Source organism: Rhineura floridana, chromosome 3, assembly GCF_030035675.1.
Source record: "Rhineura floridana isolate rRhiFlo1 chromosome 3, rRhiFlo1.hap2, whole genome shotgun sequence".
NCBI lineage: Eukaryota > Metazoa > Chordata > Lepidosauria > Squamata > Rhineuridae > Rhineura > Rhineura floridana.
This window is the reverse complement of record NC_084482.1, coordinates 124,818,094-124,845,753: the sequence shown is the minus strand read 5'-3', so window position 1 is coordinate 124,845,753 and position 27,660 is coordinate 124,818,094. Positions and strand designations below refer to the sequence as shown.

Sequence of the window (27,660 nt, the reverse complement as noted above, 5' to 3'; positions counted from 1 at the left end):
CTTGCTCTGTCAACTTTCTCCCAGTGCCGCAGGACTTGTATCCCTGTATTGATTCATGAGAAAACGCAGTCTTTGTTTGGACATTACCCTAATAAAACACGAATTAACTACAATCGTTGGTCTGGTTCCTGAGTCACATCCTGGGCCTGACACTGGGCCTCAAGTATTGTCCTGGTTCCAAAAAAAGATGGAACAACAAGGTTTTGCATTGATTATCGGCTAATCAATAAAATTACTGTCCCAGATGCGTATCCTATGCCTAGGGTAGATGCAATGTTAGAGTTATTGGGGGCAGCAACCATTATCTCTACACTAGATCTCTGTAAAGGATTTTGGCAAATGGAACTAGACGAGCAATCCAGAGCCAAAACTGCCTTCAGTACACCAGATGGGTTATATGAGTTTGTGACCTTACCCATGGGACTAAGGAACTCACCAAGTTCATTTCAGAGGCTAATCAATACTGTGTTGCGAGGCATGTCAGATTTTGCAGTGGCCTATATCGATGACGTGGCCATTTTTAGCAAGTCGGTGCCTGAGCATGTCCAACACCTGACAACAGTATTAGAGGCCTTAAGAAAAGTAGGCCTCACAATAAAAGCTAAGAAATGCCAGTTTGGACTAAAGGAAGTAATCTATTTAGGACATAAGGTGGGGAGTGGGAAAATCACCCCCTTATGGAGCAAAGTGGAGGCAATACAAGCGTGGCCGATCCCCTTAACCAAAAAACAAGTAAGGGCATTTCTGGGTGTGGCTGGATTTTATAGGAAGTTTGTGAGAAATTTTGGGGAAATAGCAACCCCCTTGCATGAATTAACAAAGAAGAAGTGTTCTGAGCGTGTGGTATGGACGGATGAATGTCAGAAGGCTTTTGATCTACTGAAGCAAGCCTTGTGCCAAGGACCCATATTAATAGCACCAGACTATGAGAAACCATTCATCGTGGCTACAGATGCGTCGGACCTGGCGCTGGGAGTCGTCTTGCTACAGGAGAGAGAAGGCACCAGACATCCAGTGGCGTACCTAAGTCGCAAGCTGACGCCGAGGGAGAAAAACTATTCGTCGGTCCAGAAGGAGTGCCTAGCGGTCGTGTGGGGACTGAACAAGTTGCGCCCATAAGTGTGGGGATGAAGATTCACAGTGACTACGGATCATCGGGCCTTGTTATGGTTGCAGACTATGAAAAACCATAACACTATGCTGCAGAGGTGGTCCTGGGCCCTACAGGACTATCAAGTGGACTTCCAGTTCATAAAAGGCAAGGACAATGTACTGACCAATGGACTTTCCAGGCAAGTGGCTGGGACTGCAGTGACGTGACCAGACAGAGGAACAAAGAAAGACATTTTCCCCATAGAGACTTTTATTTGTTAACGCGACGTATAAATCCTGGAACAGGAATAATACTCTGCTGTTGTTTAAGGGGGGGGGGGGGGAAATGTGATGTTCCTATATTAATGTATATATGGTAAGTGTTGGTTGTTTAGAAGATACATGGTAAGTGGAGTGAAAGAGGGGGAGTGAATGGGCAGTAGAATGCGAGATGATTGGCTGAGTGTTTAAAATGGCTGAATGTATAAAGGGAGGAGTGAGAGTGGAATCTGGGGGGGAGAAGAGAACTGAGTGGGTTGCTTGGTGGGGTTTAGAGAGTTGTTTACCAGGAGGGAGGTGGAGTTCGGATTAGTATTGAGTAAAACCATATGCTTATGTGCCTTAAGAAGAAATCTTGTTAATCTTGTTAGCTTTGTTATCTGTAATAAATACTTAATTTGGTTTACCAAAGGCCTGATCCTTGGCTGGGGTTTCACAGACCAGAAGAGAGGGTAAGGTAATGACCAAGGCTGAAGGAGAACTGTAACAAATGGTGGCAACGGTGAAGAGAATAACAATACCAGTATTCAGAGTCTCTGGGAATACTAGTATTGGGACGTTACTGGTGGTTGCCTAGCAGGGGGATCTGTTGAGATCTGTGCTAGAGCGGATAGGTAAACCATAAGAGAGTGCGGTCCGGACTGGTGGAGTCCCTGGTGGTGCCTAGAGACAGGCAGTAACCACGAGCAGGTAGGAACCTGACAGCGAGAGCCAGGACGCCTCACACACAGCAGTGTCCAAACACGATTATTTCACTATTAAACCTAATTCCACCCCATCAGTGATTCCTCTCCCTCCCCTTACACCTGTCTCAGTTTTGCTGTTTTACCGATCATCGGGTTCAGTCACAACGAAATGAAAACTAAACTAGATGTCATTGTACAACCCCCAGGGCTGGTATATTCTATCCCTCTGCAGTACCACAAATGTAATATATTATGTGGGTTAGAGTAAATAGCACGGGCATCCTGAAATATGTGGTGACAAGGAAGACAGTCTCCTGGCAGGCCTTATTCCTCCTGGGACAGATCGGATTGGTCAGGAATATTATTTGCATCTTCCCAGCTTCCCCTCCCTAAACAAGATGACAGCCCTGCCTGGGAGATGATTTTGTCCTGGACCCGCTAAAGGCAACCCGGGCAGGGCCGCAGCACCAATTTTCAAAAGTAGTGGGAGGGGTTTAAAGTTTCCGGGTGACGTCAGTTGGTAGTGGCCCCACCTTTCCTGGGCGGGCCCTTGTCAGTTTCATCCTTTGTAACTTTCCCTCTCGGAACTCCACTGAGATGCTTAACTTGCGAGGAGCCGCGGAGCACCGAGCGCTCTCGGCTCCACCTTCAGTCGACGGGATCCTACGGCGGATTCGGACACAACGTCTCCCCTTGCAACCCCGCAGTCACCCTAGCCCCGGGAAGAGCCGGGCGGGCTATTGAGGAGCGCTGCTCACCACTGGGAGGTGAGAAACGCTGCGAGAAACAGGCGAGCTGTAGAGGAGAGCTCCCACCCAAAGGCTTCCCACCCCTCTGATCCCTTCCAGCGGCCGGAGCAGATTTGCAGGTGAGTCTTGGCGCGCCTCCGGGAGCACAAGCTTGCTGCAGGGAGGCGAGGCGAGGAGAGGAGGGCTCCTGCTGGAGGTTTTGGCGGCGGAGACGTCTGGAGGTATGGGCATGTGCTCGGTTGGCAACTCTACCTCGGGAAGAGAGGCGGCAGCGGCAGCGGCTGTTCGAGGGAGGGCTTGTGCTTTGGAAAGTAGCAACCTGTCGCGCCGCTGAGATTTGGGGGGAAGTGGCTTCCCTCCTGCGATCCAACCTGTGGGGTTCCCCGGGGGGGTACACTGCCATTAATTGCTACCGGTATATCTCCGCTGCACCCTCACTTTGGGAAAGTGACACTGAGCTCAGTAACTGCGGCTCTTACTGGTCTGTTTTCCCAGCCCGGGCGATGACAGTGTGCGCGCAAACACACACTCATTAAAATAGCTACGCGGCGCCGGAGGTTGAGAGTGGGAGGAACAGAGTGACGGGGGGGGCGTGATCGCCCATACCTGAGTGAGAGTCGAGTGGGTGATCTAGGGGTACGAAAGGGAATAGGTCGGTTGGACACACGGGAAAGTTGATCTGCAGCCACCCTTTCCGCTGCCAAAGGGACGTACTGCGGGCGCTCACCCACACTCGCCGGCGAGGATCGGGAAGAGGAGGCGCCCCTTCTCTCTCTTCCAAGGTCCCAGCTGCCCCGGCCGACATCACGTCCAGCTTCCCAGGCTTGTCGCTTGGGCCCGGGCAGGAAGAGGCCCGCTGCTCCCTGCCTTGAGTGGGAGGCTCGGTCGCCCGCGCGCCCTTTCTGAGAGTCTAGGCGAGGCTGGGCAGAAAGAGAGAGAGACGGGCAGAGGCAGCTCGGATTTGGGCCGCTTGGCAAGGGGTGTAGGCTTCCAGTTCTCTGCACATGCTGGAATCAGGCGTCCCCTTCCCTTTTGGACTCCTTCGGGGTCCTCCTTGCATCCCTGTTCTGTGGCAGCGCAGGTGAAAGAGCGAGGGGGGGAGGCTCAGGTTCATTTTCCCCCAGGCAACCTATGCGCGCACATCGAGCTGGTGGAAGAAACGGGCAGGTTGCAGCTCTGCGCTTGCAAGTTTCCTATAGGGGGAGGGGGATTGGCTAGTCTGGATGGGACAATCTGTTGAAGCCCACCCAGAGATGGTGGCATTAGCGAGTGTAAATTACACTCGCAGTCAACTCTCTCCCTCGCCCCCCGCCTCCCTCCAGCTCCTGCTATTTTGATTTCATTTTCCCCGCCCTTCAACACGCGCTCTCGCACTCATTTCCATGACAACAGCGAATGTCACAACTAAAAGATGCTGTCTTAATTGCGGGTTGGAACGAGCGGGGGGGGGGGCTTAGAACAGGAGTTTTATGCTTCGATACAGATCCAGGCTCAAGAGTTCCCCAAAGGGAGGGATCGCACGGAGGATCTGAGCTCCGATGGAGCCGGGAGGGGGACGGAATCTTTTTAAGTTTAGCCGCCGTGTGTTTTGGCGCCTTGGTGGAGATGCTGCCTGCCTCCCCTGGCCTTGCGGCTGGCCATGTGGGTGGGAGGCTCGACCTGCGTTTTCTCGCGGGTGTCTTCCTCGGGCTGTTGTTTGTGGCTCTCTTGGTCCTGGTTACAGAACCTCTCGGGGCTGCTGGAGTGCGCAGCGCACCGCCACCAATGGTTAGGAGAAGAGCGCCTGCAGAGTTGCGTTAACAAAAGGCGAGCGGAACTCCTTGGCCCTGCATGTGGGTTTTAATCACCCGATAAAATGAGACTGGAAAGGATGGCTGCTGTGGCTTTTCAAACATCAACATTCTCTCATCCAGTTAACATTCTTAAGGTCTGCACGGGCTTGGCATAGTTCATTTTTTAATGACAGAGTAGCCTTTTTTACTAGAGCCTGAGAGCATGAATCAAAGCACCAACCAAGAAGACATCGTCTATAGTTGGGGGGTGGAGCAGTTAAAATACTAGTTAACATTGTTTTGGACAATCTCCATAAGAGCACAACAACATATGTCGTGGCTAGCCGAAATAAAGTATCCCCATTTTTTAAAAGATCATCAAACTGACATCTCTGTTCACATATATATTAAATTCATTCACAGATCATTTAAAAGCCATATAATCATTTAAGTATAATGTGGGGAGGGGTCTTTAACAGGTCACCAGGCCTAAGGCTTACAGTATATGGACTTTTTTGATTACCTGTTTATATATCCTAAGATCGCATCCTTCTTCAGCTTGTGGATTATTTGATGTGGAACCCAATGTCAGGCTAGGGATGCATGCTGAAGAAGGCAAATATCAAATCATGTGCCTATCAGCTCCCTGAAAGAGGATACTATACCATCTGAAACAGAAAATTCTTTTTCTGCCCATTCATATTGTCTTTTGCCATATTAGCATCTTTTGATTCAGCTAGGGATGATGGGGGAAGAGATCTTCTGGTGCAGAAGAAAACATCTCTTTTCATCTCTGTGCCTCCCCAAATTCCCAGACGCTCTGAGCAAACCCTACAAACAGAAGCAATCGAACTCCCTTTGGGATCACCTGGACTCTGGGTCCCAACAGCTGCAAATGGCAAGTGCTGCTCTCATTATCAATAGCACTATGAACCAATTAAAGAAATTTTAGTTGATTTATCATCTGCCTTTTTAATTAGCAGATCATAACAAGTTAAACTGTAAATAAGTTTTCATATTACAAAACATTGTTAATGGGTGCATTTTTTTCAGTACTTGATTACTTCTGGTTTACCAAACAAAACAGCTACCACTCATTCTTAAAAGGAAAGGCCATCTTTAATATTTTGCTTTTTCAGTTAAGAATGTTAAAAATGTTAACTGGATGAGATAGAACTACAGTAAGGTAAAGGTGTCCCTGCACTTATAGTGCGAGTTGTTTCCGACTCTTAGGGTGACGTCTTGCGACGTTTACTAGGCAGACCGTATATATGGGGTGGGATTGCCAGTTCCTTCCCTGGCCTTTCTTTACCCCCCAGCATATGCCGGGTACTCATTTTACCGACCACGGATGGATGGAAGGCTGAGTCCACCTCAACCCCTTTTACCGGAGATTCGACTTCCTCCTTCCGTTGGAATCGAACTCTGGCCGTGAGCAGAGCTTCGGCTGCATTACCGCTGCTTATTAAATTTAATCCACTGATTAAAATTTACATTCTCTAATTGCAATTGGCTCCTGAAAGAGTTAGCTGAGTAATCTACTTATTAAAATTATTAAAGCATGTGGCCCTTCTTATCATGCTTCACTTTCCACAGGACTGCCAGTGAGCATATCATGAGTCCTTTACATTAGAGTCTCAGTGGAACACAGTAGTGTATGCACTCTGTCAATCATTCACAGATGTATGTTGGATTTGCTGCCTTCACAGTGACTGTGCCTCAAAAGATACTCAGAGCTCAACTCAGATTTCCGGAAACCAAGAAGCATTATATCCAACATACAGTTTTTAAAGTGGACACTTTAATGGATCGCCTATTAAGGACAGAGCTTAGAAAACAGAACAAAAAAAGGCTGAGCAGCAATAGCTAGATGCACTTTTTAAATGTAACATGTGTAGCCCAATACTGTGCATGTTTACGTGGAAGTAAGCCCCACTGTGTTTAAGTGTGCCTAAGATTGCAGCCTTAGACATTATTGTGTAACATTAGCATCTTCCTCGTGTCCTGATGCATGTGGATACTCTTCTGCAGTTATGTTAGTGAAAAATCTGTCACCAGTGTGAAGACTCATCACACACTCTATGAATCCCTCTTTTAATGGATTTAATATTGGCAGCCCCTTCCCTGTGAATGCCCCCGTGGTATAGTTTATAAATGACTGAAGTTTCCTGGGACCAAAGCTTTCTTTGGGCCCCTAGCTTAGGACATCTGCTTCCTCTCCCCTACATCCTAAAAAGGAAAGAGTGTCCACTTAGCCTTACGCAGGTTAATTAAAATTGGATGCAAAAACAGGATCCCTTCAGGCAACCTCTTTGTAGAACATTCATCCTGACTTGCTTGCACAAAGCTTACACAGAGATTAGGGCTATGAACACACTAGTCACCTACAGCAAAGCGTTTCCATTAGCCACACCTGTGGGGAACGGGTTGATCTGCCAATGAGTTACAAAATCTATTTGAAGCTGATTTTTTAATTAAAAAAAAAAACAGCACTCAAGCTGCTCCCACCAGGTTTTACAGTAAGAAGGGGTGGGGTTTGACTAGTGCCGTGTGCCCCGCTTTCAGAAGAGAGAGGTGGAGACACACTGGAGCCAGCAGAATAATGAATCTGTTTCTACCCTAGATTATATCCAGTCTTTATTGAGCATTTGTCCTGATTTGTTAGTGGGTCGGCTATATGGCAGTGGGCATTCATCCTGATCTGCTTGTAGGATGTTTATACATCTTGCCATTAGTCATTCATTCACTTTTCAATGCATTTCCCCATCACTTTCCAAACCACAAAAAGTCCAATCCCTTTTTTAAAGGCAAATTTGTTGTGTTAGGGTGACCAATCCCTTTAATCCACTTGAACTGTGCTAACCTAAAGTTCTAGAATGCACTTTTATCCCTCCCACAAAATAGTGACAGTCTGGATATGTCCATAGTCCATCTGAACAGAAACAGCTGGGCTAGCATGGTTTTGGGGACACAGACACAGCCTCAGTATCCAGATTTCGGCTTGTGTCTGGCTTTTTGCAGCCAGATGCATGAATCTACAACCAAAGGTCCATCTTTTTCCTTTGCCCAGCATCTCAAGTGTGTAGTTCAATTAACATGTGGACCCAGTTCATAGTTTTGGTTTTCCTCTTTCTTAGGAAAATTTTGTTTCATACTCTTTGTCTTTATACAGCATTCACATTTTTCTATACATTTGCAGTGTCTCATTTTAATGCCTCTTGCCAAATTCTCTTTCTCTAGAGCACTTACTCTGGCTAAGCTGGCATGTCCCATTCTTCTATACCAAATATGCAAACATTCAGAATTACAGGTTTCCTTGATCACATCTGCATGCATAGCTTCAAGGTATTCTAAATGTAAAAGTCCATTTTTCAATTTTGCAGTGCAACATATTTCTCCTTCATCCAGAACATGGCAAAATTCTACACTCATATAAAGTTGCCCTCTTAGCTTCATTATCCAAGTAGCACTTATTAAATTATCTTTAAAATCTGGAACATATAGACAGTCTTTAAGTTCAAGCTCCCTTTCTCCTTCTGGCATTTTGCAAAGCAGCTTCACTATGCCTATTCCTTGAGAAAGGAACGTTTGTCCAGATGCTGCACACTTTGTGTGTGACTTTTAAAACTTTTAAACAGGTTTTTATCAATTACAAGATGTGAGGTGGATCCTAGATCGATTAAAAATCTGTTTTTATAATCATATTCCCTTTCATCAGACACATGGTAACTAGAAGCCTTTGTTTTTGCCTTTTCAGTCTGTCTTTGTTTAAAGTCAGGCTTTGCTCTGTCTGACACCTATCCAATCCCTTTGAAGATGATTTGGAGATCTGCACTTAAAACAGAACTTCTGTCTATGTCCCTTGCCCTGTGGATTCAGGGAATGACTCATGTGGCTACCCTTTGTTTGTTTGTTCCTGCCCATAGTAAGGTTTCCCTTCTCCAACAGAATTTCTTCCGGTCTCTCTTTAAAATCTTGATCTTTTAAATATGATATGATCTGACTCATGTTTTGGTCAGAATTTTCTAGCACACAGGAAATTAATTTATGACATTCATGGAGAGAGCTCAGGAGCAGTGCCTTTTTTCATTTCATCATCAGCCAAGCCCCTCCCACATCACTCCAGCTCAACTAGCAGTTTTGTAAACCTTTCTTTGTGTGTATTCAGAGTGTCTGCTTCCTTCTCTTTCAGGGTAAACAATTCCTTGTAAAGGTACATTACATGATTTTTAGATTTTCTGTCATATATTTCTTCTAGCTTCTGTCATATTTCTTTTACATTCTTACATCATATGCAAACATTTAGTGCCTCATCTGATAATGCAGAAATAAGCAAAGACTTCACTTTTGCATGCTTACGTCTCCAGGATGCTGTAGCAGTTTCACATAGCAGCTGTGAAAAAAGGCAAATTCCATGTTAGAAATCACTGGGAAAGGAATCAGAAATACAATTGCCAATATTGTATAATGCCATGGTGCAACCACACTTGGAATACTGCATACAGTTATGATTACTGTACCTTAAAAATGATATTGTAGAGCTGGAAAATGTGCAGAAGGGGGTAATCAATATGATCAATATGATCAGAATGAGCAACTCCCCTAACAGGAAAGGTTATGATTGGGTCTTTTTAGTCTAGAAAAAAGGTGCATAAGGGGGAGCATGAGAGAGGTGTATAAATTATGCATTGTGTGTACAGAGCATACTGAGAATAGTTCTCCCCACTTTCATAAGAACAGAACCCAGAGTCATGCAATGAAACTGAATAGTGGCAGGCAAAAAGGAATTGCTACTTAATCTTCACATAGTACATAGTTAAACGATGGAATTTGCTACCACAGGATGTAGTGATGACCACCAACTTGGATGCCTTTTAAAATATTAGACAAACTCATGGAGAATCAGGCTATCAGTGGCTACTACCTCCAGTACCAGAGGCAGGATGCCTCTGTGTGCCAGTTCCTGCAGAACACAAATGGAGAGACTGCTGTTGCTCTCATGTCCTGTTTGCGGGCTTTCCATCTGCATATGGTTTGCCACTCTGGAAAACAGAGTGCTGGACAAGATAGGCCTTGTCTGATCCAGCAGGAATCTTCTTGTGTTCTTATGATTCTGTAGGACTGGTGCCAAACTTGTCTGGCTGCACATTCTTTTATTCCTGAGCTTTCCAGTATATTTCCTTGCTCCATCATTCTACACTGTGAATGGCACTTGAGCTGTATTCGTACAGATGAATTGTGCTTTGGGCCCATTAAATGGCTTAAAACACACTTGGAGTATCTATTTATCTCCTGCTGGAGGGTGAGGAGAGAAGCTGTTCTCCCTCCTCAGTTGATTTAAAGACCAAATCTGTACCTCAGCTTCACGAATCTTAGTGTATTTTATTTTCATGGCACTGGGGTGTCTTTTCCCACCAAAGTACTTAAAATAAATACTGCATACAGGGATCTTGATGCATTTCATAAAGGTTGCTGTTGAGATGAAAAACTGAAGCTCAGGACCATATTCAAGATGGAGACAGCTTTATTCCAACAATTGAAAGTGGTTTGAAATAAAGGTTGCTGCTTGTGGTGGGGTACATTCATCCCACTTCTGCAGCTGGTAAAGAGATGTACAGGATCATCTATTGTTTCAAAAACCTGCACAACTTGTTTGACCAGAGTTGAGAGTGCGTCAAAGAAATCTGTGGGCATGGTACACAATGGGAAGCAATGCCTCTCTAAAACTACTCTAAACTCTCTTTGAAACTATCCCCTTTCTCCAGCCTCAGTTGGTGGAGGCAACTGTTGGTGTCCTTTTGGAGTACAAAAATGCACTGCCAGGGAAGACACATTTGCTTCATGTAGCTGCCAGCAGTTTGACTTATTGGGGGTAGGACAATCCTTGTCTTCACTTAATTCTTTTCATGACTGTCTGGGAACACAGAAGCATAGGACACTGCCTTATACCAAATCAGTCTCTAGTCCTATATTTTCTATACTGACTGGCAGAAGCTCTCCAGAGTTTGATTCAGGATCTTTCCTTAGCCCTTCCTGGAGATGCCAGACATTGAACATAGGGCCTTCTGGATGCAAAGCCGATGTTCTACCACTAAATAATGGCCCTTCCCCATAGGAGCATCAAATATTTTAAAATCAGAAAAGAGGCTGCACTGGATGGGCTGGGAGAGGACCAAAGTCTTGGTTCAGTGGTAACTTCTGTCTGTTTCTAATGATAGCAGATTCATAGCCATTGATTGCAGAGAAGCCACTTTTCTTAAACACTTCCGGCAGAGTCTGGCCATCTATGGCTTCCAACTTGATCTATCATGACCTTACATCATGAGTTTGTACATATCCCTTTTACTCTCAACTCTTTTTCTGCTCTCATCCTTGGGCCAGTGCTCACTTCTGTGACAGACCCTAGATTACTGCCTACCTCATATTTTGCCATTTAACAGAGAACCAAAGTGTCCAAGGAGAACCAGAGGAAAGCCATTTTGGTGCCCATTTATGAACACGTGAACAGCAAATTTCATGAGAAAGTTTGGAGACAGCCAAGTCTGATTACTGTCTTGGTGGTGCCTGATGTTGAAACCATCAGCTCAACTTGGCTTTGCTGAGATAGCAACCAAGTAACCCCAGGCAGGGATAGGACAAGAGAGAAAGGTTTAGAAATATGTAACTGGAAAGAGATAAGGACAAACATGCATGCATGTCAGCGCTCTGCATATCTGCATGCTTGACTGCTCTGTCATTAAGATGTCAGGACTGACAGAGAAGGGAAATTAATTGATTTTTTGTTCCATCCTATTTTTAAAATAACTATTTATTGATTTTCATTTTACTAAAAACAATAAGCAACAGTTGAGGGAGAGGTCAGGATTGTTCCAGTAGTATATCACAAGTTATGGGCTGTCAGCAAAGCTAAGAGTTCCTCCAAAGAGGATTAGATCTATCCTTATTTTTGACCTTTTGATCCATCCTAGTTTATTAATCCAGTATTCAAGGAAATATATTTTTATAATAAAAGACTAACAAAAGGATAACCACCCCTTTTAATTTTAAGGCAATGCTCTTTCTTTATAGGGCCATCCTGCTTGAGATGATTCACTTAAGCCCTAACAGTTTGGAAGCACGTAATGCTGTTGGTTTCACACCTTCTAGGGGAAGACTACCACTTAGGTAGGAGGTCCCAGCATCTGACACTTCATAATAAAATCTTTAGTTTTAGGGCTATTATTTTCTCTGAAACTATGGTTTAAGACTAGGCTTGAACTTTAGAAAGCCCATACTTTCAGGGAGTCCACACTTAGAGCCACCCCTATTATGATCTCAGGTGACAGATTTTGGGGGTACTACTGTAGAAAACTAAAATGACAATAAATACTTTAGTTTTATATCATTGCCAAAATGGGCAATTTGGTTTTTCTGCTAGGCAGCAAAATGTCTTGGACTTGTCTCTACTTACAGTCACCAGCAGCAAGCTTGCACAGTAGCATATCACATACTTGGTGACTGCAGAGCCTGTGTAATCATAAGGTCTACAAGAAAGACCCTAGTGTGCTATAGAAATGTACTGTCTTTTTTCCTCTCGCCTACCCCGACAACAAACACATTCAGCATAACACTTCATCCACGGGAAGACTCCTGCATGGAATGTGATGGGTGCATAAAGGTGAACATGTTTTCTTAAAAAGTTCCAGTGGGGGTAGCAGTGTTACTTTTGTTACAGCAAAAACAAATTTCTTACAATGCTATTAGATAAGGTGCTACAAGCTATTTTGCAGTGCTGATGTTTTTAGCTGAAAAGATAATTCACAAATCACAAGCATAATTCACAGATGGACTTTATTCCCATGGATTCCAAGATGCAGGTCAGAGTGCTTATGGTAGTTCAAGATAGAAAAAAAAATTGATTGCTCACCTCCCTGTGAAAAAAATAGTTTCATTTGATATAGGATTCACACTTGTTCAGGGTGGCTGCTCAAGGGGAGGTCTGGGAATTTTGGTTACACTGACTCATTACAGCTTGTTAAAAAGAGGTACAAGGGAAGTAGAATTTGCAAATCTAAAGGCAAGCTGCTGTTTGAACTGAAACAGTCAAACTTAATGGCTTCTCTCTTGGGTACAGATAACTGATCAACATAGCTAAAGATCAAATGTGCCAGCCAGCATCTGATCCGATCTTAAGGAAAATATCCCCCTAAGAATTACTTCACGAAACACTCACCCATTTAAATTCAATCAAAGACAACATATTGGGCATAATGAGTGGTACAAATGTTGGCAAAGTATAACAGAAAGCTATATTCCTCCAGGAGATCTGTGATAAGTGAACAGGAAGCAGATAGGAACAACCTGTGCACAATAGATCCAAAGCTTTTTGCGATGACCTGAATCTTTTGTGTGTGCTTCAGGGAGAGTGGACTCATTTATTCCACAGTGCTGCTTGTTTTACTTATATACTCAACTGATTCTTTGAAAACTGATTTCATTTTAGGGCTTGTATTATGTTCAAGTTATAAATGCCAATTACTCTGTTCAAGCTCACTTGTTCTCTTGAGGTACATGATTCAGTTATGTCTTGCATTAGGAAGCATGCTAGCTTGTCCGCTTGCTACCATTCCATATTATTTGTACACTTCTCTATGTTACATATTTTTCCTGTTTTCATGTTATTTTCAAGTTAATCAAGAGCCAATGTGATGCAGTGGAAAGAGTGTTGAAGGTTTAAATCTCTTCTCCACCATGAAGCTCATTGGATGACCTGGGGCTAGTTGCTATGGCTGTTCTACATACTTATACAAGTTCGTGTCATGTTTTTTTCCAAAAACCTGAAAGCTGGAGTTTGATGAGGGGGTTGCAAATTCTCTGTGCAATCCTGACACTTGGAGAAAGAGTGGAAGATAGATATTCATTCTGAATAATTATGTTTCCTGGATTCTCTGTCTTTGGGATCATGTGACATTTTTCCAGGGCTCAGATCCAAGTGGAAGAGCCAACAAAAGGCCAGGCCTCAATTTTCAGTCTTCTTATGACATTTGGAGTTCTTGCACAATACTTTTACTCATTTGCAATGTGTGTATCATGTGCAGGTGGTGTGTGGTCTCCTGATTTCCACTGTAGCTATTCTACTTATGTGGTAAATGTAACATCACATGGGACATGACATGAAAGGAATCTGTCTGCAGTTTGTGCAGTGGCCAGAGGACCAATCTTCTGAAAACAATCTAGCCTTCTTTGCTTCTATGGTTGTCTATAAAAACACTGGCAAAAAGGGAGGGAGTCATTAGTGCGCCTGTGCAAAGTGGCTATATTAGTTAAGGGAAGACACTATGGAAACAAAAGGCAAAATGTCCATTTCAGTTCAACCTGTATCTGTCCAGGTATGTTTACACACATCACAGAACACTTATGCACAGCAGACATGGGGAATCTGTGGCCCTCCAGATGTTGCACTCCAACTCCCATCACCCCTGACAATCAGCCATGCTGGATGGGCCTGATCAGCATTGGGAGTCCAACAACCCTTGGAGAGCCACAGGTTCCCTATTCCTGATCTAGAGCAAACACCACACACTGGAATATTACACCTCACTTTCCACACTAGTGCCTAGAAATGTGGTAAGGGTAACATCTAGACCTAGCTGAAGACCAACTAGTATCTGAAGGGACAGAGTCAATTGTCCTTGCTTCCTCTATGACACAGCTGTTAGGAGCAGGGAGCATTTGCCAACTAGCTATTGCCAACTCCATCCTTTTTCCTAATCCTTGTATCATGGCAGTGATGCAGAAGGTGGTGGAAGGAAAGGCAAAGCCCAGAGAAAACTCTCCCAGCAACCATGAGAGCTAAAGGGGATGCCTTCCCCCTGTCCCCTCTACAATTTGAGTGTGGAACATCTCCAGTGTTCGTGGTTACTAATTTTGTAGTACTGAGTTAACACCTGACTTTGTGTTGCCCGTGGTCCTCTGATGTTCTCTGCTATTCCATTGGCTCTGTGCTTTCGATGGCTCGTTTTTGTCTATGGCAGTTTCCCCCAACTAGGTGCCCTCCAGATGTTTTTGACTACCACTCCCATCAGCCCAGCTAGCATGGCCATGTTGGGGCTGTTGGGGAGCTGTAGTCAAAAACATCAGGACAACATCCTGTTGGGGAAGACTATTCCACAGTGTGGTGCTGAATAGCTTGAGCTAGCCCTTCTTAGAGCAATGGCGATTCTTCTTCTTTCTATATGTAATTCTCTCTGCAACTCTGCTCGCATTGCCCTGATGACTCTCAGTGCTGCTGCTACCTTTTCTCAGCCTGTTCTCTTGCTGCTTAAGCCCAAGAGAACAGTAACGGAATGCAGAATTTGAAGTAAGAACAAGCTGCTGATTTATAGAACAGCATCTTTTCTGCTATCACTCTCTTTAATACTGCCTCGCCTCCAACTTGGGGTGTTTTTTTTCTGTTGGTACCACTATGATTGATGTTAGCAGTATAATTTGATTCAGTACAGGGTATTTTGCAGGGAGTCGTGTGTGTTTTGCAGTTGGCTCTTGCTATTTTCCTCTGATCACTCAAAGTAAAATGGAGTTAGCATCATGTGGATGGAATACCTGGGACGATAACCAACAAGGAGCATCTGTTCAAAGATTCAAAGCGGGGGAAATTCTAGCATAAGGCCAATGCAGATCTGTATGCTGGGGTCCCCTGCCTCTCTCTTTCTCTCTTCCCTCACCCTGCCCCCAGATCAATAAGCCAAAATCAGTGTTTGCACTCACCTGAGTATGCAGAGGCAATGTATGGAATGTGGGCCTTCCCACACAAGTAGATTTTAGGATAATAAATGTACATTTGTTTCTCATTTCTTGTCCATCGTCTGCACATCTTTCCCAGAGTTTGGTTACTTTTGAGGATATTTTATTTTCTCAGCAATAAAATAGCTACATTGTGCATTGGGGGTGACGTGATCCTGTGGAGAAATAACTTGACTTGGTCTTTTTTTAGGTAAAGGCTTTTGCAGCAATATATATAGAAATTCACACTGGAAATTACAGCATGTACTCTCTTGATTTGCCGCTATAGGAGTTGTAAGAGATACAATGTATCTAGGGGTATAGTCATCCAGGATCTTAGGGGGTCTTAGACACCTTACTTTTTTGGGAGCAGGGTCTCTGTGTCTCCAGCATCCTATGAACCAATTAGCATGAAAGGGGAGCATGTTAGCCACTGAGAAGAATCTTCTAACTTGCTTCCTTGTCATTTCCTGCACCCTGGAGCCAATCAGCGTGAAAAAGTCCCTATTAGTTTCTATCTCTAAATGCCAAGTTGTGAAGAGTGAGAATAATGTAACTGCAGAAATGACAGTGAATCCCAATGATAGCATCCCATCTACATTATCAAGCAGTTTGGTAGCAGCAGGAGAGAAACGTATAGACACTGAATTCAGTAATTCAAGCAAGATCTCTAGCAGTGAGAAAGAACAATCATATAGGGACAGTGATAGAGAAGCAGAAAGCAATTTTCAAGCCTGGCCAGTCTATTCTATAATCTTAGAACAGGACATGGCTGTGAGGGGGTGTGGCTGTGACTATTAAGCAGGGTCCCTGAACTTCTTAATTTGTCACTATACTACTGAACGTATCCAGAATAGGACTGCTGGTCAGGTTAACTGCCAGTTACTTTATATCAAAACAAGGATAGCTTTGAGAAGAAAGTCCTATATATTTATATAAACACAACGGATGGAAATTTGGTGAGTTTCTGTTGGACATTACAGTGGACATCCTGCCTTACTCTATTCGACCAGAGCTGTGGCCTGACGAAAGGGAAGAATTCTACCAAAATTGAAAATGATTGGCTGGGGGGAGATGTTACCGGAGTATAAAAAGCAAGTCTCGGACCACATTCAGGATCAATCTTGAGAGAGTCGAGTAGATGAAGGAGACATCTTTGTGGTCAAGTCATTGTGACAAAGAGGAGGAGATTACGATGGCGCTGGAGCCAGGAGTCAGGTGAAGAACACCGTGGCTTAAGGAGGCTTGGGAAACCTGAAAGGAGCCAACAGCAGAAATCAGGGACTGGAGCTGAAGAAGGCCTGTGAAGGAGTGTGCATGTTCCACGAGGCAGCCACAAAGCCAAGGGTCATCAGGGCCTGTGGAGTGCCTGAGGTAGCAGAGGTTGCTGTGTTCAGGTGAGGAGTTCAGCAGGCATCCAGGTTGAAGCCCAAGAATCTCTAGAGCACAAGGACCAAGCTAAAGCCTTCACAGTACAGCCCTCAGTGCCAAGTGGTTAACATGGGTCAGAGTGGCCAGGATAATTGAATATTGATAACTGAATATAGGGGAAGGAACTGAATCTCCCAGAGCTATCTTTTTAAAGTGACAGTAATATAGGACATATTCACACCATACATTTATTCCACTATTATTCCCCTAAACTGAATCCTAGAAGAAGGGTAGTTTGTGAAGGTACTGACAGTTGGGAGACTCCTATTCTTCCCACAAAGCTACAATTCTCAGAGTGGTTTAACAACCAATCCCTCTTCTCTGGGAGCTCTGGGAAGTGAATCCCCACACAGCCATGAAGCTCACTGGGTGACCTTGGGCCAGTCATTGCCTCTCAGCCTCAGAGGAAGGCAATGGTAAACCCCCTCTGAATACCACTTACCATGAAAACCTTATTCATAGGGTCGCCCATAAGTCGGAATTGACTTGAAGGCAGTCCATTTCCTTTCTTTAACCAAATTAAGTTTATTTTATGGTAACTTCCAAGCTAAGCATAAACATCCATTTTTATTAATCAAAAATAAAACACCTCTTACATTGTTGTTTTACCCTAAATTAGTGTATGTACTGTTGTACCATTCTTTACCACAGCTACTAGTGGGTGAACAGGGTTTATTATTAACTGGCAATTTTAATATATGGTGGCAGCAGGGAAACAGGGTTGATCAAGTAAGTAAATGGCTATAAAAGTTGACATGGAATGAGATAACAGTAGTTAATCCTTGACAGTTTGGTGGCAGGGAACTGGGATTATAGTAGTAGTGACTATCATAATCGTTAACAATTAGTGGCAATGGTGTGCGATAATAGAGGAATCCATTACAGAGCCTTCCCCCAAATAGTGCATGCATTGCTACTGTGACTGCCATACAACAGACACTGCCTGGATATTTCCTGGGATGGCATGACTGCTGAGAAAGAAGACCATGCTTCCTCCCATCCTTTTCTCTCTACCAATACATTTTTATGAACCTTGAAAAATGTTCTTAAGAGACAGTGTGCTTTCCTCAGTATTGTATAAAGAGAATTCACTAATAGGCAAAAAAAAATTGTGGTTTAAGAACGTACCTATAGCCCACAGATATTTCTATCAAACTTTAAAAAGCAGGGAAATCAGGCAGCTATAGTGAATGCACCAGGGGAGCAGGAGACCTGACCTCCTCTCTGAGATATTGTACTGCCCTACAAATTTGTCAAAATACAAACACTATTTGGGTTGTTCTTTCACAGTCCAATCCACTTCCTGTGTAGCTTGGAAGAATTGGGTAACATGTGCCTCTGAGCATATGGTGAGTGTTGGCAACACCTGCAATCAGCCCAAATAATAGAAACAAGGCATGTGCTGTGCTGATCTTGTTTTAGCAGGGAGGAAGCAACAATATTAAAACAGTTGATATAGTTCAGATAGTCATAGGGGGAAGGAGATGATTAGAAGGGGATGGGGATGGGGAGGGAGGGAGAGGCAAAGGAAGGGTGAGGGAAGGGACAAGAGGGAGGGGATAGGAGGGAGGAGAAGGGAGGGTGGGTCTGTTCATTTGTATACTTTTTGAGTTCAGTGGGATTTATTTCCGTGCAATCATGATTAGAATAGGTGGAACTGACCTAGGGGAGGGGCAGGGAAGGGGGAGGGGCAGGAGGGGAGGAGGGGGGAGGGAAAGAGATTGGGTGGGTGGGTACTGGGCAGAAGGGAAACCCCTTTCCTTTCCAAAAGGAAAACATTGTGAACAGTATCATTGCTTTTCAGCGTTTCCCCCACCTTTTTATTCTACAGCAGGCATACGTAGCCTCCCACCCAAATTTAAACCAAAGCTGTCCCTGGCCACATCCACACCAGAACTTTATTTCACTTTAGACAGTCATGGCTTCTCCCAAAGAATCCTAGGAAGTGTAGTTAGTGAAGGGTGCTGAGAGTTGCTAGATGTCCTGTTCCCCTCACAGAACTTCAGTCAGAGTGACTGACTGTTAAACCACTGTGTCAGGGGAATAGGAGTCTCCTCTCAGTACCCTTCATAAACTACACTTCCCAGGATTCTCTGGGGGAAGCCATGACTGTCTCATGTGAAATCAAAGACTGGTGTGAGTGTGGCCCCCTGATTAGGCAAGCCAAGCAGCTGTGAGTCTGGCTTTTAGAACGCTGACAGTTGGTTCTTACTGAGCATGCCCAACATTATCATTGAAGGTAAAATTTCTTAAATTGATTAAAAATCAGCCAGGCATTTTTTAAACTTTTAAACTGCAGAAGATGAAGGTCAGTGTATGGGGCAAGGTCAGTGATAGGATTACAGGTACTCAATGAACACAGCTCATTTTTAATTAATTTCAACAAATGATGAGAACTCTGACAGAAAAAAGTCCAAAAGGGCTTTGGGTTTTCCCCCTCTCTTTTTACACTTTGAACTCTCGATTCCCTCTGACTGTTTTGTGTATTGCCATGAAAATTTAGAGGGTTGTTAAGCAAGCATTTCTGAGTCCAGGACTATAAGTTTTGTAATGTAATGTTTTGTAATGAAAGCTTTTAAAAGATGTTTTTAAAGATGTTTTGTTTTAAAGTCTGTTTTTATGATGTTTAAAGTGTTTTTAGTGCTTTTGTTTGCCACCCTTGGCTCCTGCTGGGAGAAAGGGCAGGATATAAATCAAATAATAAATAAATAAATAATGTTTTGTTTTTAAATGAGCTTATGGGAAGCATCAGAATGGCATGTGGGGGTATTTTCAATTTAACATTGCAAAATGCGAAAAATCCATGCTGGCTATAGTATCTCATGGCTGTATTATGCCACCTAACCTCGCAGGATGGCCCCAACATTTCGTAACACCTAGTTGATCAACACATATTATTTGAAGGTTGTCCATTCTCCCTCCTCTCGGGGGGAGGGATGGCATTAGATAGGGGGGACTAACTATTTCATAGATCAGCCTTTCCTAACTAGTGGGCCACCAGATGTTGTTGGACCACAACCCCCATCAGCCTCAGCCAGTATTGCCAATGGTCAGGAAAGATGGGAATTGCGGTCCAACAACATCTGGTGGCCCACTAGTTGGGAAAGGCTGGCATAGACCCTCTACTCAATCTGTAATCCCATCTGCACATAACAGATTGGGTAGAGGGCAGTGCTAGGGTCACCAATGCCTGCAGGCACATATGTGCCCACAGAAGCTTTCTTTGGTGCCCACAGGGTCCCCTTCCCCACCCTCCTCCTACTGAAATTAGGTGTGAAAGAAGCATTCTGTTGTACTCGATGGACTGGGTTGCAGTCTGTGCTTGGTTGCAGGGTATATGTGGTGCCCACGACACTTTCTCTGGTTTGCAAATGTGCCAGGGGTAGAGAATATCTTGCTATTGGCATTGAAGAGATGAACAGCGCAATCCTATGCATTTCTGCTCTGAAGTATGTTCCACGCTCTTAAATGGGGATTACTCCCAGGCAAATGAGATATAAGATTGCTGCCTTAGGAGATTTATGTACAATTAGACTGATCACTGGGGAAAAAATCTTAGAGTTCAGTGTTCTTCATCCTGTTCCACTACTCTCTATCTAAAATCTGCCAGAGAGAGTGCCTCTGATTGTAAAACTGAGAAATACAACATTGCTTTCCTGTCATGTGATGGGAACAGTCTCCATCTTGTTGTGTCACTAGCAAGAAGGCACAGATGTTCTTATAGATGGCTTTGAAGTTATTTAGACAAATTCATGGTATATCACACTATCAATAGATATTAGTCTGCATGCCTCCAAGTACCAGTTGCTGGGGAACAACAGCTATTGCCCTCATGTCAGCTTGTGAGCTTCCCATAGGCATTTGGCTGGACACTCTGGAAAACAGGATGCTGGATGAGCTAGAGCTTTGTTCTAAACTAGCAGGGGTCTTCTTAAAGAGGCTTACCTTAGCTGTGCTCATGCAATCTGATCCTGTGTATGTTTACGAGGAGTCAATCCTGCCAGATTCAATGGAGTTGACCCTGCTTAGCAACTCTAGATGCATTCCCAGACGGCCTTGGAGTTTCTCCTTGGTCCTGATCCATGATGTCACTGTTAGTCTTATTCATATATTTCATTATTTATCTATTATATTATCTTCATAATCTTCCCAGCCATATTGCCTTGCATCATTAAAGGGGGGGGAGAAGCCCACAATGGCTTGTACTTCAGCAGTGAATGCAATACTAGGTACAGTAGCATTGTGTGTGATGGGACAGAGCCACCCCTCTGACACCGCCATTGCTGCAGCTTACCTAGACAGGGCTGGTGTGGGGCAGGGCAGCGGTGAGGTTGAGGCAGCACACATGCACTGCTGGGAGCACTGTCACCAATCCAGCACTCCCACTGGGGGACCCACACAGCCGCAACCTTACCGCCATTCTGTTCACCTCAGCCTTGCCCAAGTAAGTAGCAGCAACACTTGTGTCAGCTTCAAGAGGGCAGCGTCACACATGCTGTTACTGACCAGGTCTTAATTGAAGCCTACATGTAATTGATTCAGGCGCAGCTGATGTGAAATCCTCAGGCATCCTGCTGAAGAGGAATTTTGTTCTGCTGTAGCATAGCAAGTGAGCTATGAACCAGGAAGCCCATCACATCGAGGTTTAGCTCTGCCAGGAATTCCTTATGTTTCAATAGGCAAGCCATCCTTTCCTCCTTTGCATGTTTGATCTTCAGATGATAGTATGGATCCAAAGAATCACACAACTAGTATGGCAAGGCTTCTGTTGGTTAAAAAGCAAAGCCATGGGACATATGGCAGCTGGTACTGCTGTTCAGACCGGGGGAGAGGGGGAATTAAAAATCCACTGAGCATGCGCAAGCCCTTGTGAACTAGTGAACTTAAACCAGGATTTTGGATCCTGGCTATTGTATATGAAGTGTCTTGAAGCGGAACACTCTCAAAGCGCTCTATAAATGCTAAATGCTGCTACAGAGGGGACAAACACCAGCTGGGTGGCATTTTGAGGAATGTAATGTTTGGTGTACCTAGTGTGCATGGCCCCATAGGTAGGGGTGGTGCTTAGCACTTAGAGGATTTGGGGCACAGACGCATGACACAAATTTGCATCAAATTTGCATATACTGCTTTACATGTACAGATGCGTCGCAGAAATTAATATGGTGGGTGGCTAGGGTCCAGCAGTGCGATTTACAGCCATCTTATAAGCAATTTTTCTTAAAAAAAAGTTTAAGTTTATAAGAAAGGGAGGAAGGGGCAAGAGATGTGAGGCCTATTGCAAAAGACCCATGGCTCAGGTCACTTGGGCTACCTTCTAATAATATCTCACCCATTGGATTTTTTTCCTTTTCTTCTTCTGTTTGATGGTCCTATATATCACCATCAATTTGCATAGTGCTTTACAGATTCATTACCTGAGGCATTAACAAACTAGAGCAGGAATGAACAACCTATGACCCTCCAGATATTGTTGGACTCCAACTTCCATCAGCCCTAGCCAGCATGGCTAATGCTCAGCTTCCCATCCTGATATCTGCAAGCTTCCCATCCTGATCTAAAGTTTGACACAGGGGAAACAGAGAAAGGGGAGGAAAGTAGAAGCAGGGATAAACGGGGAAAGAATATGCTGCTATTTCAGTTTACAAGTACTTAGGCTTAGTTACAGTTGGGATGGAATCTGTGGGCTGGTGCCTCTTTGAAAGCATTTTGTCAACCTAACAGGCCAGTATTGTTTTAAGTTTGTTCTTTGTCCAGCAGCCACTGCTTTTAGTGATCTGTTTTTCCCCTCACGAAAAATTACTGATATTAGTATCAATATTTTAAAAAGAAAATATCAATAATTTTAAAGAAAATTGCTGTTTTGAAAGGAAATATTGATAAATGAAAGGAAATGTGGATAAAAACCTGTTCTTAATATCAATATTTTAGAGGCGGGTTTTTTAAAAAAAAATCCATTTTCAAAAATAGCCATGGAAAATTGCTACATAAAAATCTGATCCACAACAACAGAGAGTAAGTGAATTAGTGGAAAATTTGGTACCAAATCCTAATTGAGCAGAGTTCTACCACACCCTTAAGTTACAGTCAGAATTATCGTAGAACATAGGGACTAGGATGGATGTGTCAAAGGCTTCATGGAAAAAGTGGGTTTGGAGAAGATGGCATTGCACAGGTGTTCTGGCAGGCTGTTGCAGGCATAAAGGGAAGCAAAGGTGAATGGGTGGGGGTGTTTGAGGAAGCAGGAGTCCTTCAGTCAGCTGAGGGTGTAAAGTAGCCACTTATGCATTGCCAAAAAATAATGCAAATTTAGAACTATGGACTATAATTTAAATAGAAATACAACACATCTGACCCATACTGTGGAAGACTATGACCAGGTGGCCTGTGTAGCTGCTCATTCTGTCATCCAGGTAGAAACTGTTGATGGGCAACTTCAAGGCCCCTCCTCTCCCTTCTTAGGGTTCTTTATCTTTCAACCAGGCCTGGACCAGACAGCCCTTTAAATATTGTCCACTATAGAGCATATGGTCACCCTACAGTAAAGAAGAGGAGCAAATGGCATAAGGGCAGCAAGATTGGGGGAGGGGGAGAGCAAAGGAGGCCTTTCAAGGTAGGTACTTGTACTGGATCCAGGAGCAGACAGACAGTGGTACAACCATTTTGATAGCTAGTCCCAGGGCCAGAGGGCAGCCAGGGCGGGCCCTGGCCAAGGGCCCCCTGAAGGACCCCTCCTTAGGGTGGGTGGGTTGGTAGCACTTCCTTGCACAATCCGTGGCAGCATCGGCTCCCAACCCTGCTGCAGATCGCAGAGAGGGAGCTCCCAGGCACCTCCCTACTATCATGCAGGCCCATGATGCCTGCCTGCATGCCCCACATACTTTTCCCTTGAAGTAAATGCTGGCTGTGCTGGGGAGGAATGCCTGCCATCAACCAAGATGGTGTCTGAGGTTTCCCTAAGGGGCTAGTGCCCCTGCTACCATCTTGGTTGATACCATGCATGTGTGCCATCAACCAAGATGGCGGTGGAGGCATCAGCCCCTTAGGAAAGACTTGGCCACCATCTTGGTTGATGGCAGCGCACACTGCGGGCAGCATTCAGTTCAAGGGAAAGGTAGGTGGGGGTGCAGGTGCCGGGTGCCGGGGCCTGAGGCAGGCTGGTGCCAAAGGGACCCGGCATGCCTGGCACCAGCCCTGGTTAGTCCTAAGTTAACTTCTAGGCTACAGTAAGTCTGCTCCTGTATAAATATTTAGATTGGATTTCCACCACCACTGATCATTTTTACAGCTCTGCCCTCCATTTATCAGTGTCTTTTGGTTGAGGCAAGGCTGTAGCTAAGCCCAGGATCCCTGGTGCCATACTGTAGCTGGAGATATACAAAGGGACTGATGCTTCACAAATTTATGACGGGATGTTTCCACCTTAGCAAAATGAGACCTGTTATTTTTCTTTTTCAGCTATATTTCATCCCTGGGGAGGACTTTTTCCCCTTGCTTTTTAAGGATTCTTAGCAGTGTCAGGCAATTATTACCAATAGCAGCAGCTGGAGGGGAGGGGATGGATGGATGCTGATTGAAGCAACAGAATCAAGGCTTCCAAAGAAAACCAGATGCTCACATACATGAGCAGAGTAGCTCATAGAGGCATAAAGTTGGAAGGGGCCTATAAGGCCATTGAGTCCAACCCCCTGCTCAATACAGGAATCCAAATTAAAGCATATCCGACAGGTGGCTGTCCAGCTGCTTCTTGAATGCCTCCAGTGTTGGAGAGCCCACCACCTCCCTAGCTAATTGGTTCCATTGTCATACTGCCCTAACAGTTAGGATGTTTTTCCTGATGTTCACTTGAAATCTGGCTTCCTGTAACTTGAACCCATTGTTCCGTGTCCTGCACTCTGGGATGATCAAGAAGAGATCTAGCCCTCCTCTGTGTGGCAACCTTTCAAGTACTTGAACAGTGCTATCATATCTCCCCTCAGTCTTCTCTTCTCCAGGCTAAACATGCCCAGTTCTTTCAGTCTCTCCTCATAGGGCTTGGTTTCTGGTCCCCTAGTCATCCTTGTTGGCCTCCTCTGAACTTGTTCCAGTTTGTCTGCATCCTTCTTAAAGTGCAGTGTCCAGAACTGGATGCAGTACTCAAGACGAGGCCTAAGCAGTGCCGAATAGAGGGGAACCAATGCTTCATGCAATTTAGAAACTATACTTCTGTTAATGCAACCTAAAATAGCATTTGCCTTTTTTGCAGCGACATCACACTGTTGGCTCATATTCAGCTTGTGATCAACAATATCCCAAGATCCTTCTCACGTGTAGTATTGCTGAGCCAAGTATCTCTCATTTTATAACTATGCATTTGGTTTCTTTTTCCTAGGTGTAGAACTTTGCACTTATCCTTGTTAAATTTAATTCTGTTGTTTTCAGCCCAATGCTCCAGCCTATCAAGGTCCCTTTGAATTTTGTTTCTGTCTTCCAAGGTATTAGCTATGCCTCCCAATTTTGTATCATCTGCAAATTTAATAAGCATTGCATGTACCTCCTCATTCAAGTCATTAATAAAAATGTTGAAGAGCATTGGGCCCAGGACCAAGTCCTGCAGTACCCCACTCGTCACATCCCCCCAGTTTGAGAAGGAACCATTGACAAGCACTCCTTCAGTAAGATTCTGTAGCCAACTGTGGATCCACCTGATAGTTGTTCCATCCATTTAGCTAGCTTGCTAATCAGAATATCATGGGACATTTTGTCAGAAACTTTGCTGAAGCTGAAATATATTATGTGCACAGCATTCCCACAGTCTACCAGGGAGGTTACCCGATCAAAAAATAACATAAGATTAGTCTGGCAGGATTTATTCTTGATGTTGGCTTCTAGTAATCACTGCATTGTTTTCAAGGTGCTTGCAGATTGACCGCCTTATGATCTGCTCCATAATTTTCCCAGGGATCAAGGTCAGGCTAACTGGTCTGTAGTTCCCAGGTTCCTCCTTTTTGAAGGTTAGGACAACATTTGCCCTCCTCCAGTCATCCTGCACTTCACCCATCCTCCACGATTTCGCAAAGATAATAGAGAGCGGTTCCGAGAGTTCTTCAGCCAGTTCCTTCAATACTCTAGGATGCAGTTCATTGGGCCCTGGAGGGCTCTTCAAGCATGTTCATAGCCTTTTATTCTGGCCACTGTAGCAGTAAACAAATTATCCTATATGTTGGCAGACTTTTTCAACACAACTCAGGGTATCCTTGAAGCGCTGTTCCTCCCCCCCCCCCCCAAAAAAATAAGGACCATAAACCGAAGCTCGGTCCAAACAAGATGGAAGTACTGTGCATAGTGGTTTGTCTGCCCAAGGGAGTGGTGTTCATCCTGTGCTAGATGGGATTGCACTGCCTTGAAGGAACAGATTTTCAGTTTGGAGGTGCTCCTTTATCCATCTTTATGGTTAAAGATACAAGCTTGTTCTGTGGCATGGAGTGCCTCTTACCAAATGAGGTGGGTCAGGTATACCAGTTGGGACCCTACCTGGACAGAGATAGCCTAGTCTTAGTTTTCCATGCACTGAAAAGTCCAGGTTTAGACTATTATAATATGCTATACTTGGGAGTGCCTTTGAAGACTGGAACTATACTTACTGCAGAATGCAGCTGCTAGATTGCTAACTGGGAGACCAGGGTTAAAATCCCCACACAGCCATGAAGCTCACTGGGTGACCTTGGGCCAGTCACTGCCTCTCAGCCTCAGAGGAAGGCAATGGTAAACCCCCTCTGAATACCGCTTACCATAAAAACCCTATTCATAGGGTCGCCATAAATCGGGATCGACTTGAAGGCAGTCCTTTTCATTTCACTATGTCAACTGCATTGGCTCCCATTCCTGCTCCAGTTTCCAAGCTCAGTTCAAAATACTGTTTTTGACCTTTTGAAGCCTTTGTCATCAGACCATAGTGCTTGCAGTTCCACCAGTCTTCTTTATATGGAGGTGCTTCTGTGGGTGCCCTCACCATCTGAAGTGAGATGGGTGGATACCAGAGAGAGCCTTCTCAGTGGTGGTGCCCCAGTTGTGGAATACTCTTTCCAGAGGGTTCACCTGATACCTTCTTTAATGTCATTTTAGTGTCAGGCAACTACTTTTATTTTTATTTTTTGAGTTTTTTTAATGCAGGGGTGGATATTTTTTTTTTAGAATACAGCTCACTATTTTATGCTGCTTTTATAATGTTGTAGGTTTTAGCTTATTTTATTGTTACATTTGCATTTTAGATGTTTTATTCTTTTTTGGTAAAACCAACCTGGGAATATGATTGAAATAACCCTTTCTTCTCGATTCTCCCAGCTCACTTATCTCTTTTGGCTATTTTAATATTCTTTATTTCTGCTAGTCCCTGTACCTTCAACATTTAGTCTTTGCCACAAAGTGAATTAATGTGCCACTCATGACTGCTTCCAGATCCTTAATGAAGACATTAATGGGGATGGTGTTGAAGGTTCTTTCCCTTATGCATCAGTGCTAATCATTGTCCTGTAACTGTGGGGCTGTCCCTGAAGGCATGTTTGAGTTCAATCAAGAAACTAGTCAAGGTAACATACAGCATCTAGAGGAGACCTTATCTGAGTCAACAGAGTCTAATTCTACAAGTGAAGCTCACTTTGGATGCACTCAAAATCCTATAGTAAAATTCTGATCTGTTAAACCATCCAGCTTCTACTTGGCCACTAATTCTGTAATTACAGAAAAATAAAAGCTGTCAAATTCCCTGGCTAGATTTATTTCCAGTAATCCCCTTGTGAAACTTTTGGCTTACAGTTCCATTATTCTCTAATTGCTCAGAGTAACTTTTTTGGTTAGCTTTTTGTCTCTGTGTGCTTTTGGTAGGCTTAATACATTAGATCTGCAGGGCAG

At 44.2% G+C, this 27,660-nt stretch overlaps 1 protein-coding gene across 1 annotated transcript in view; it reads left to right on the top strand.

Moving 5' to 3' along the window:
* Positions 1–2,785: 2,785 nt before the first annotated feature.
* Positions 2,786–27,660, top strand: part of CAMKV (CaM kinase like vesicle associated) — a 96,590-nt gene continuing 71,715 nt past the window's right edge. Inside the window, exon 1 of the mRNA XM_061617777.1 lies at positions 2,786–2,925. The gene's annotated coding sequence lies outside the window, so the exon portion shown is untranslated. The remainder of the gene's footprint in view (positions 2,926–27,660) is intronic.